General features: G+C 51.4%; 1 long non-coding RNA gene across 1 annotated transcript; it reads right to left on the bottom strand.

Annotated features, from left to right (window-relative positions):
• Positions 1-608: 608 nt before the first annotated feature.
• Positions 609-10848, bottom strand: LOC113984714. The gene is made up of 3 exons (XR_003539605.2): positions 10757-10848; positions 8792-9176; positions 609-639 (listed from the first exon to the last, which is right to left on the bottom strand). It is a non-coding gene; the product is annotated as an uncharacterized LOC113984714 (long non-coding RNA).
• Positions 10849-11569: the final 721 nt, after the last annotated feature.

Genomic DNA, 11569 nt, shown 5'->3' with positions numbered 1-11569 from the left:
GCCCCTCATTATTTCACGCCCTCCTCCCACAGCATCTCAAGCCCCCCACACCGTCCCCAAGCCCGCCAACCCTTCCTCCCCCAGCCTCCCCTCCAGAACCCTACACTGCCCCCAGCCCTTCACTGTCCCCCCGGCACCCTCCCAGCGCTCCAGCCCCCCATACTCTACCTTCGCCAGCCCCTCCACCGTCCCCCAGCGCCCCCATACCCCCCTGTGTCCCCCCCCGGCCTCCCAAAGCCCGCACCCCCTTGTACCCCCCGCCCGCCACGCGGCCGGAAGCGCGGCCCGGAAACCCACCGAGAGGGGCCCGCGGGCCAGAGCGGCGCGGGGGGCGCGGCCCGCCAGAGACAGCGCCCCTGCGCGGCGGGAGCCGGCACTGCAGCCGGGACGGGGTCCGGGATCCGCTCGCGATCCCCCGGGAACGGCCGGGAATGAGCCCGGGGCTGGGGCAGGCAGGGAACGCGGGGAACACTGCCGGGAGCGGCTCGGGGGAGGCAGAGAACAGACACCTGTGTCGCTCCGTTTGGTTTTGGAGCTGCTGGTCCAGAGGAGGGCACGGAGATGCGCCAAGGGATGCAGCCTTGCAGATGCTCCAAGGGATGCAGCCCCTCTGCTCTGGTAGAACTGCGGGTGTTCAGCCTGGAGAAGAGAAGGGTCCAGTGAGACCTCAGAGCATCTTCCAGTGCCTAAAGGCGAATTGTAAAAAGATGGAGAGTGACTCTTTACAGGGGCAGGCGGTGACAGGACACAATTGAACAGTTTTAAGCTAAACGAGGAGAGATTCAGACTAGATATAAGGAAGAACCTTTTAACAGTGAGGGTGGGGAGGCCCTGGCACAGGTTGCCCAGAGAAGCTGTGGCTGCCCCATCCCTGGAAGTGTCCAAGGCCAGGTTGGATGGGGCTTGAAAGCAACCTGGGATAGTGGAAGGTGTCTCTGCCCATGGCAGGGTAAACTCCCTTCCAACCCAAATCGTTCCATAATTCTGTGATTATATGTCCCCAGTAAGCAAAATCTCTGCACACAGAAGGTTCAGAGGATGCTCTTGCTGGAGCTGAAGCTACAGGGGAGTTAATACACAGTAAATCAGTATTTTAGATCTAATTTTCTATTGATGGTTTTCAAGCCCACCTGTTTATGTTGAGTTGTGCTGCTCTTTCAGTGGCTCTGACAACCCCACTCCTGGCTAAGCGAAAGGCTTTCAGCACTAATACAGGTACCTCACTCATGAAATTTAATCAAAAATTTACCTCCAAGACATTTCAGTATAAAAAGCCCAGCAGAAGAAAACCTCTCCAACAATAACTTGCTCCCTGATGGCTCATTAAAAATGAGCCAGAGCTTGGTTTATTTCTGCAATAACACATTTTAGCAGACCTTTTATAAAATATACATACAGGTCTAAATCATGCAAAACCTGGATGGGAGGAGCAGCTGGTGAAGCCAAGCACCACAGCACAAGCAAACACTCATTTTCGGGTGGCCCATTAAACCTTAGTGTGGCCTCTCAGTGCTGGCACATCCGAAGAAGGGGATGGAATGACACAGGGACAAGGTTTGTCCCACCAGCCCAGCCCCACACTGTGCCAGCTGAGCAGGTAATTCAACGCTCTGGTTCCCCAGGAATCGGTGCCTGCACTGCTCAGAGCCTGCTCTGAATACTAAACTATTCCATTTCCTTGTGATTTTTCTTCTGGTGATTGTAAATACACAGCTGGAATGTTCTACAAATACTAAGTAACATCTTTCCAGTCCCTCTGAAAGCAGAGGTCACGATCCCCGTTTTGCACAAAGAATTGTGATGCGAAGAGATGAATGAAAACACAAATAGGCTCAGATCTGAGGAGCTGGCTTTGCAAAACCTGCTCTTGTGCTTTTGAGAGCATGAAGCCCTTCCCTGCTGCCCCCTGACCAGTGCTCACAATCCAAGGGATATTTCCTCTCCCAGCACAGCCCAGGTTTTCATGTGTTGCTGGTTTCACGTTGGAGCTGATACTGCTCAGTATTCTTTTTTTCTTTCAGATTCATAGAATCATCCAGGTTGGAAAAGACCTCCAAGATCACCACATCCAACTGTGACTGCAGCGAGTCCTTTAATGGTGCCAGGAGGTGCCCAGAGCACGGGGGAAGAGCCCTGCAGCCTGAGGCTGGACCCTGGAGCCAAATGTGTTGTGGTCACCTGAGGCTCCCTGAAGGGCCCGGATGAGCCAGCCAGGCTGTGCTGACACTCTCACAAAAGAGATGGGCTTTTCCAACTGAATTAGAGGGGCTCTAAGACCCTCAAAACATTATCTATCACCAGTCTGGCAGGGAGGTAGAAGAAGCACCCAGACCCCCCACTGTGGACAGGGAGAGCCACCGATTCCCTTGGAGCAGCACAGGGGCACGTGTGTGCAGAGCAAAAGCATTTCACACCCTTCCACGAATTTCACTTGGGAAGGCAAAAGCATTTCATGCCGATGCTGCAGATGGTCCAGCCTGCTGCCCCTCTTTGCCCTGGCCCCTCGCACGCTGTCTTCTCTCTCCTCTTTGTCGCAGCACTGCTGAACCAAGCCACAGGCCCACGAACTGCCTGACTGGCTGCCACACACCCCCAGGATTTCGTTCCTCGTGGGTGCAGCACTGCCCAGGCTGTGGCCAGCTGTAAACGTTGTGTATCTCCTTTGTACAGCTGAGCCCGGGCTGTCTGACTGACAGCAGGGACAGCGCTGAGAAAACAAACAACATTCTTTTTTTTTTTTTTTTCCCTTTTTGATGAAAGAAAACATTACCTCTCTGAGATTTACACAGTAGATCAAGCACAGACCTGAATTATCTCCCTCTTCTCTTTCTCCAGGGAGCAGATAATAGGTGGATCTATCCATCCGTCTGCTTTGTTACACGTCGCCCGGCTTGGCAGCGTTTCGGTTGCTATTAAACCATGCTCGCCCCCCTTGACATTTAAAGGGCTGTTGTGTGATTACTGTCACAGTCTCCTACGTGGATCCTTAAACCAATTCTCTCCTCTTCCCGCCGATGATGGATTTTCTCGTTTATGCCACAGTAATTTGTTTTTCTCTCGCTGCGCTCCGGCAAAATGCTTTCACTGTCAGAAGTGGTTTCGGGAACAGCCCGTCCCCGCCGTGCCACGTTACGACCAAGCAGCTCTGGGCAAATTGGAGCTGCCCCGTCTTTCAACAGCATTAGCAGAACTCAGTAGCATGTGGCTCTGGGAGCCTGGTCATGCTGGGGTTGGATCCACCTGCGTTTGGAGTCGCTGCTGTGGTGTGGAACGTGGCAGGACACGGCGCTGCGAGTCCTGATGGGGCCTGATCAGCTCCCACAGCTGATCCATTGTCCCTGTGAAGGGTATCCTGTGGGATGTTTGTTCCACGGGGAGGAGCATGTGGTGCCTGAGAGCAGGGAGTGGAGGCTTTCTGCCTCCTTGGGAGCAGAGGGTGGGAAGCTCCATCAGCTCCAGGGTTTGCAGCTCAGCACACACATGGGGAGAATGCACAGACCAGAGGGTTTGCTGTCACCAGAGCTTTTCCAGGTGATGTGCAAAGGACAGGAACATTTCAGTGCATCGAGTCCTTAAAACCTCTTTGACCTCTCTGTGTCCTCCTGTTGGCAAGACCAGAAATGCTGAGGGTGGTACCCAGCTCTGCCCAGAAATGGTTGGGCAGTTTTGCCAGAAAGTTGGTCTCACATGTCCAGGCACAGTGTTCAACAGCTAAAAGCACTTACCAGAGAGTTTGAAACATGAAGCTGAGCCCTTGGCCAGTGCATGTTTGTACTTTGGGTATCTGATGTGAAAACCTCACTTGATACGTGCTCCTGGCCTGCTCCCACCACACACAAACTCCTGCTTCTCCTGAGGCTGCTCACACTGAGGGACTTCATAGTCCTTTATGGTTGGAAAAGACCTCTAAGACCACCGAGTCCAACTATTAACCCAGCACCACTGTGTTCACCACTAAACCATGTCCTCAAATGCCACATCCACATGCCTTATAAATCCCTCCAGGGATCGTGACTCCAGAACTGCCCTGGGCAGCCTGTTCCATGGCTGGACAACCCTTTCAGTGAAGAAATTTTCCCTAATATTCAATCTAAACTTCTCCTGACACAACTTGAGGCTGTTTCCTCTCATCCTGTCCTTTGTTCCCTGGGAGCAGAAGCTGACTCCCACCTGGCTCCACCTGAGCCCAAGGCACTTGCAGAGCACACATCCCTCCCACCGCGGTGCCGTGGAGTGTCTGAGCTGAAAGCTCAGGGATCTCTGGCTTAACCTAAAAAACAAAGTGAAAATTTCTTACTCCACAGAGCTCAGTTGTATCTAGAATTACTCCCATCAGCATCTCCTCTGCCCCCAATCCCCCGCTGTCAGCAAAGGTTGCAGAGGTTCGTGTATCTAATGGATTGTTATTCAAACCCACTTGCTTGTAGAGAAATATCCTCGACCAAATCCAGCTGTGCTGGGGAAAGATGTTTTCTCTCTCAGGCACTCATCACTGTCCCCAGCTGGAGGTTTCTGTCCTATCAGCCTGCCAGCTGGGCAGTTTGTGTGCATGATTCAGATGGAGCCAGCTGGGCTGGTGTCCTCCACTCCGAAGATGATAAATCTGAGAGCCAGTGGCCTGCAGAGGAGCACTGTGGTGGCCAGACATCTGCTGATTGCAGCACATCCACTCTGCTGCCTCCCACCTACCGGGGGCTTTTTTTGGAAGAATAACTTGCTGTGGCAGAATTTCTGCCAGACCCAGTTCCGTAGGACTGTGCTTCCCTCATTCCAGCTGTACCAGGTGTTGTTTGTCCTCTCCAGCAGACAGCAGCAGGCACTATGTCATGGAGCTGGACTGCCTTCTGAGGCACAGACTAACTGTGCCCAGCCCTGAGCTCCTCTGTGCTGCACAACAGCATCCTCAGACCTCTCCACAGAGCAAAAACACATCCCAAAGTGGGTTGGAGAGTCCTCCCTAAACTGCCCAGTTTAGTGTGCCTGCACTTTGGGGGTAAATAAGCATCTTTAAGAGTAGAGCCATGTGTAAGCAGGAGGAAGGCTGGGCAGTGCAGAGACAAATGTCAACCCTTAAAGGACTGTGGCAGTCCCTTGTATTCTGTGCTTAGGTAGCCACACTCTGAAATACCCCAAAGCACTTGTTTTTCCACACAGGAGCTCCCTGTACCCTTGAAAGTGAGGCCAGGAGCTCTGGCTGCTGAAATTATCCCAAGGAAATGCCTCTCTATTTGCACCCTGGGGACCGACACTGACGTCTGCTTGCTCTGACACCCTCTTACTCTGTCAAACCCACATCCCTAAATGTCCCCCATCCCCACAGCCAGGCACTGCCACCACTCACAGAGCCCCTGTGCCCCTGGCTGCCTCCCCACCACCCCGACAAACTGTTTAACACGGCCACAGTCATGCAGGAGACGCTTCCAGCAGCGGCGCCTCCGATGAGTTGGTGCCCTTTGCAATCTCCTTCTGTTGCATTCCTATAGAGTCTGGCCAATTTGCATAACAAACATGTGCTATAAATGTCAAAATCGGCCACATCCATATCTTATTTTCACTTCAGACTCTAATTGCGTCCTTCGGACTCTAACTTGCCTTTGCAAATAGCTGGAGCCTGGCACGCTGAGGATGTCACCTTCCTGGAACAGGAGCTGTGCTCCCAGAGCCCAACACCCATCTTACTTACGGCCACCCAAGAGCTCCTGACTTCCCTGCAGATGGAATTAGTGGCTTTTTTACTGCTGTCCAGCACAAGAGGACCCAGGGAGGAGAGAAAATCACATGTAGAGCCAGGAGACAGACCTGTATGCCCTCTTGGGCATGCCAAGAGGGAAACTGAGGCAGGACCAGCCAGGGGTCTGGCTCTCCGTGGCAGATCCACGCTGCAGATCTGGGTTCCCAATGTCATCCTTGTCTCACCTTTGCACAATTTATCGTGAAGTGCCATGAGAATGGATGCTCTCGGGGTGTTTTTGCAGAGGCAGGATGAGGAGAGACCTGTCATCTTCCAGGCTTATCCATATGCTCCGTTCCTCCTCCTGCTGAGCTGTGGATAAACCCTATACAAACCTTATACAAACCCTATATAAACCTACCTGCTGCTCTCCATGACGGCCCCCCTGCGGGACACATTTTAAGCTTGTATTCTAAACGTTTCAGGATCCCTAAAGCACCACTTTTCATTCTATTCTGCAAATGCAAATGAGGATTTGCAGGAAGCCATTTGATTCACGAGTTCATCCTTTATTTTGGCAGATAGCATCAGTTAAACGCCTGCTTATTTCTGCTTTCTGAGAACAATATAAACCACTTAAGTACACATACAAGACAGACTGATCCATAAGTGCTTATGAGCTGTTTGATTTACCGAGGCATCTTTATCTTTGCCGAGTATCTCACGAAGTCATTTATTATTTAGCAGTAAATTAAAGTAGAGGGTCTGTGATTTTCAACAACAGAAATTAATATCGCAGCACTCTTTTGTTCCATATATATCTATAATTTACAGCACTGAAATCAGGCAGAGACCATCGGTTTCCTTTCTCCCTTGCTACCTGCTGATCACTGCTGCATAGGGGAAATAAAAGATGGACTGTCAGGAGAGACACTCAAACAGGAAAAGGTAGTTTTAAATTAAAAGTCCAGCTTTTGTGGCTCTCACGAGGCCCCCTTTGCTTCCCACTGCCCTCCCATGCACATCACTTACAGATAATATTGTGAACATGCAGCAATCTTGCCTTGAGAATGCTGAGTTTTAACCTCACTGGTTCTATGCTTAAGGAATATGATATTACTACTACTATTAGTGTTATTATGACCACTACTACTATTATTATTATTATTATTACTCCATCTGCAAATCTCACTAACACATGCTGTGAGGTGCTTTGCCCACCTGTTCGCAGGGGAGGGGTGGCCATGGTGCAGAATCAGAATCCCAGAATAGTCAGGGTTGGAAGGGACCTCTGGAGATCATCCAGACCCCCCACCCCCTGCCAAGGCAGGGTCACCCCAAGCAGGTGACACAGGAAAGTGTCCAGGTGGCTTTGGAATGTCTCTAGATAGGGAGACTCTACACCATCCCTGGGCAGCTGTTCCAGTGCTCTGCCACCTCCATGGAAAGTTCTGCCTCGTGTTGAGGTGGAACTTGTGTTTTAGTTTATGGCCATTTCTCCTTGTCGTGTTGTTGGACACCACTGCAAAGAGCCTGGCACCATCCTCTGCACCTTCCCCTGTAAACCTGGAGCAAGCAGTGGCTCTCCAGAGACACAAGTGACAGCAAGGGCAGAGCTCTTTCTTCTGAGGGCTCCATGGACTCATAAAGTCCATGTGTGACTTCAGGAACAAGGCTGAGGGTGTCACTGTGGAGAACAATACATCCTTGAAGCTGGCAACCCCTTCCTTTGGGTCTGGGCCAGCTCACCAGCAGCAGCCTGGTGCCAGGTTCAAGTGCAGTAACACGGCCAGAAGGTTTTATGGGCCATGTCAGGCTCTGGCTGACACAAAGCAGACAATAATTTATAGCAATCTCATGTACTACGAAGGCAAAACATGTCCCTCTTGGATGTAGCTCTGCAAGCTGCAGGGATAAATCAGCTCCAGCAGGGAGCGAGTATGAGAAAAGCAGAAAAATGACCCAAAATGTTCTACTTGGCTTCTTTGGAAGGAGAAGAGAAGGGGCCCTGCAAATGACCTCCTGGCATGGGTTGTGTCCTGGCCATCCCATACAGGCACGGGGGCTGTGCTGTGGTTTCTGAGCCCTGTCACCACTGCCAGGACAGCCACCTCCAACATCTCCTTGTGTCTGCATCTGCACAGCACAGTCCTCATGTCAGGGTCCTCTACAGGGGCAGGACTTGAGCTTTTGGCCAACAAATCCATCTTCTGGAATAATGCCCAGGAAACTCAGCATTTCCTGAGGTGCTGCTTTCCCTCTCTCTTCTTCTCAATGTGGAGAAATTTCCAAGGGTAAACCATGGAAGCATTATTTGTCTTTGTTTTGGGGAAGGAAAGCAAGCTGATAAAAAGCAAACATAAAGCGAGAGCTGTGGGGTCTGAGACACTCCCTTGCAGGAGTTTGAAGGAATAAAGGAATAAAAAGGAATGGCACCCATGGGCACTACGAATGCTTCCCCCCTCTCCAAGAACCACCTCAACCCACATTGTCATCTCTATGTTGGAGCAGCACAAACCAACCTCCTGCCACCTACCAGAATTATTTCACTGCCCCAGTGACCAAGGTTTCACCACACAGCACCAGTGCCACTCTTGCCACGCTCCTGGTGTGGTGTTCTGCCACAAGGACCAGATTCCCTGGCCTGGTGATGCCACAGTGTCAGGTGGGAGGTGACACCCCATCACACTTGCTCACCGTGGTTCCCTAGGCCTGCAGCTGGCTGGACCACTCCTGAATTATATGGGTGCCCTTCAACTTCTCAGCTAAATTAAGAGAGTCGTTTGTCTTGCAGCAAACCAGACAAAAAGGAGGAAAGACATCAGGAAATTCAGCTGTTAACAAGTCATGCTTTCCCCCTCTCTTCTTGTCAATGTGGAGAAATTTCCAAGGAGAAACCGTGGCAGCATTATTTGTCTTTGTTTCTGGGAAGGAAAGCAAGCTGATTAAAAGTAAACATAAAGCAAGAGCTGCAGGGTCCCAGAGGCTCCTTTGCAGGAGTTCAAAGGAAAAAAAGAATAAAAATCTGGAAGCGTTAGAGCAAGACATTTAAGCTTTGAAGATCATATCAGTTATGGATGAATTAAAACACACAATAATTAGCACTGGAAGCTACAATACCTGAGGAGGTGGGGAAAATTGGTTTCTTCCTGATTATCAAGGCCTTCCAGGGATGCTTGTGCCAGGATGGGTTTGTGGTCCAGGAGCAGCGTCTGCGTGTGGTGGCTGAGCTGCACCAGCTGGGAGAAGGGTTATCATTGAGAAACACGCTGCTGTCTGCATGGTTTGGGATCACAGCCCACCCTCAGACACCCTGTCCGGAGCAGGGATGGGACAGCAGCGCTCTGCACTCCCCCCAGGAACTGTGCTGAGCCCCAGGATGATGGGACCTGGAGGTGGAGATAAAGTGGGAGAACAAAACTCCTCGGTGAGCGTCGGGAGGCACCTGAAGCTTATCTCCTCAGTGTCTGCCAGCTAGAGATTACAGGCTTTTATTTTCCTCTTCCTGGTGGTAAGGGAAAAAAAAAAAAGAGTAATAGTGAAAAAAAAAACCATCTTGCATGCAAAACATGATCCTCAAATAAATATCATGGCTATGTTACCCCATTAAAAAAGCATTTAGCTCTGAGCCTTGAACACCTTGGGCTGTACGGTGCCGGGCTCTGGCTGTGGTGAGCAGTGGAGATCCACGCCTGCCAGCTGCTGTTGGCTCCTGCCTCCTTGGCAAACCTTTTCCTCTCAGTGCAGAAATTTTTTAGCAGAGCCTCTTGGCTTCAAAATCTGCCCAGGAGTTAATTTAATTGAAAATCAGCAAATCTGATTAAAATTAGGTACCACGTGTAGATCAGGGGCCTGGGCCTGAAGAAGGGTCCAGCTCTTCAGGAGCTCCACTTTCCCCCTTGGAGTTGGGTCAGGCTGCCCTTGCTCTGCTCCCCCCTCTGTGGAGCTGGGAATGGGGCTTTTGAGCTGCTGATTTTCTCTCTGGTTCTGCAGAAAAGGGATGGCTGGACCATTGTGCTCTGATGGTCCTCAGAGGGCAGTGAATCGACCCAATCCAGCAGATGAATGGGAAGGAGCCGCTTTCCTGCCTGCACACACAACACCAGGGCAGTGATAAGGATGTTCAGGGGGAAGAAAAAAAACCCAGGGAGATTCTTATCAAATAATGTGTTCCTGTATAAGCGATTCCCAGCAGTGTGGAGGCTGTGCTGAGCTCTGTGGCACTTTGGGAGGGAAATCCAGAATAGTGTAGATTATAAGAAACCCATAAAACTGTGTTTGCATGGCAACAAAGTTAATCAATTGTCATTTTTTTGGCGGAGAAGATAAATTAGTCCAGGCAGCAAGGGCCAGCTCCAGCCCCTCCACCCGTGGGAGTTCTGAGGGTGGGTGGCACTGGGTGGCTGCACCAGCTGAGGTTTTACAAACTGGGTTTGTGGGTGCAGAGCAACACCATCCATTGTCCTTGGTGGAGTTACAAGACCTGGTGGGGTGTCACCCACCTCCACTGAGGGGAATCTGTGGAGCTGGGCACATTCCAGCCCCTTTGCCTCAGCATCCTCAACTCTTCACAGGTGCCTCTCCTGCTACTTCTTCCCACCCTCCCCCATTTTACAGTTTCTAACTCAATTTGAGCAGATCAAAGCTGACCCATCCTGCCAAATCTTTCCATTCCTTAAGGTGGGAAAGATGTGAGAAGCCCTCATGACTGATGCCTCCAGCAGCATGTTCCAAACCCTCCCTTGCTCAGGAGGGCAGCCGTGCTCCCTGCTGCTGAGCAGTGTGGAGAAGGGTGACAGATCGGGTAACCTGCAGCCAGCAAAGGTTTGCTGTTATATTTAAAACCCCCTGGAGCAAGTCTTTTAACCCTGGACCTTATACATAAACAGCCTTTTCACCCTGGAGTATTTATGACTCCTGCTGAGTGCCTCAGGTTAGCAAGCACATTGCTCCTTTTCCCCTTAGCACAAGGGAGGATGAGGATCCTCCCCCCATCCTTTTCCCCTAATCTTAAAATAAGAGGACTGAATAAGGCAGCTACAAGGGTCAAAGCCACTCCCCCCCTTCCCACCTCAGTGTCCTCACCTGCAGAGCCGAAGTGGTGGCAGGGACACTGTTTCCAAGGTCCCTTACACGGTGTGTGCAAGGGGGCGGCTTTTCCCAGGGGAAGTGGGATCCCACCCAGGATGGGAACCTGCAAGAAAGGCTCATTTTGGCTTCAAGCAGCAACCCCTGCCAGCTCTGAGCGTCAGCACTGCCACTAGATGTCAGTGAAGACTGGAGCTGGGGCTTTGCTTGGGAAGGGCTGATCCCGGCAGCAGAGCTGGGAAAGAAAAGAAGGATGCTTGGATGTGGGTACCCCACTGTACCCCTTTCTGCGAGGTTTGGAGACACTTAGTGTGACCTGCCACCGCCAGGCAGTGGTTCAGAGGTCTCCCTTTCATCACTGGCTCCTCGGGAGGTGCGGGGGAGACCTTTGAACCTTGTGGCCAAGGGTTCAGGAGGCCAATTCCCCATTCCTGGCCCTAAGCAGGCAGCATCCTCCATCCAGCAGGGAACTACTCCTCTTTAGGTGATAAACAGCATGTGAAAAGAGCAAAGGAAAGAAATCGGGCAGCTTCTTTGAAGGATGTGCTACAAACACCTTGTTGGTGTGCAAGGAGGGACAGGAGGCAGCTTTTCCAAGGACCATCCTGCAGGCTGGCACGGAGGGAGCTGTGGGATCAGCTGTCCCCCAAGCCTGGGCTCTGCATTGTCCCCAAAACCCTGTCACCAGCAATAATGCACCAGCTGTTTAACATCCCCCTAAAAGCATCCACTCCTTCCCACCTCAACTGTTTAACATCCTCCCAAAAGCAGCCAAGACTTGACAGTTCCTTTGCTTTCCTGTTGCAACAG

The sequence above is a fragment of the Pipra filicauda genome, unplaced genomic scaffold, assembly GCF_003945595.2.
Source record: "Pipra filicauda isolate LSUMZ 115617 unplaced genomic scaffold, ASM394559v2 scaffold80_size11013439_pilon, whole genome shotgun sequence".
In the NCBI taxonomy this organism is placed as follows: Eukaryota; Metazoa; Chordata; class Aves; order Passeriformes; family Pipridae; genus Pipra; species Pipra filicauda.
Note: the sequence above shows the minus strand (reverse complement) of the source record. Positions and strands in the feature narration are given on the sequence as shown.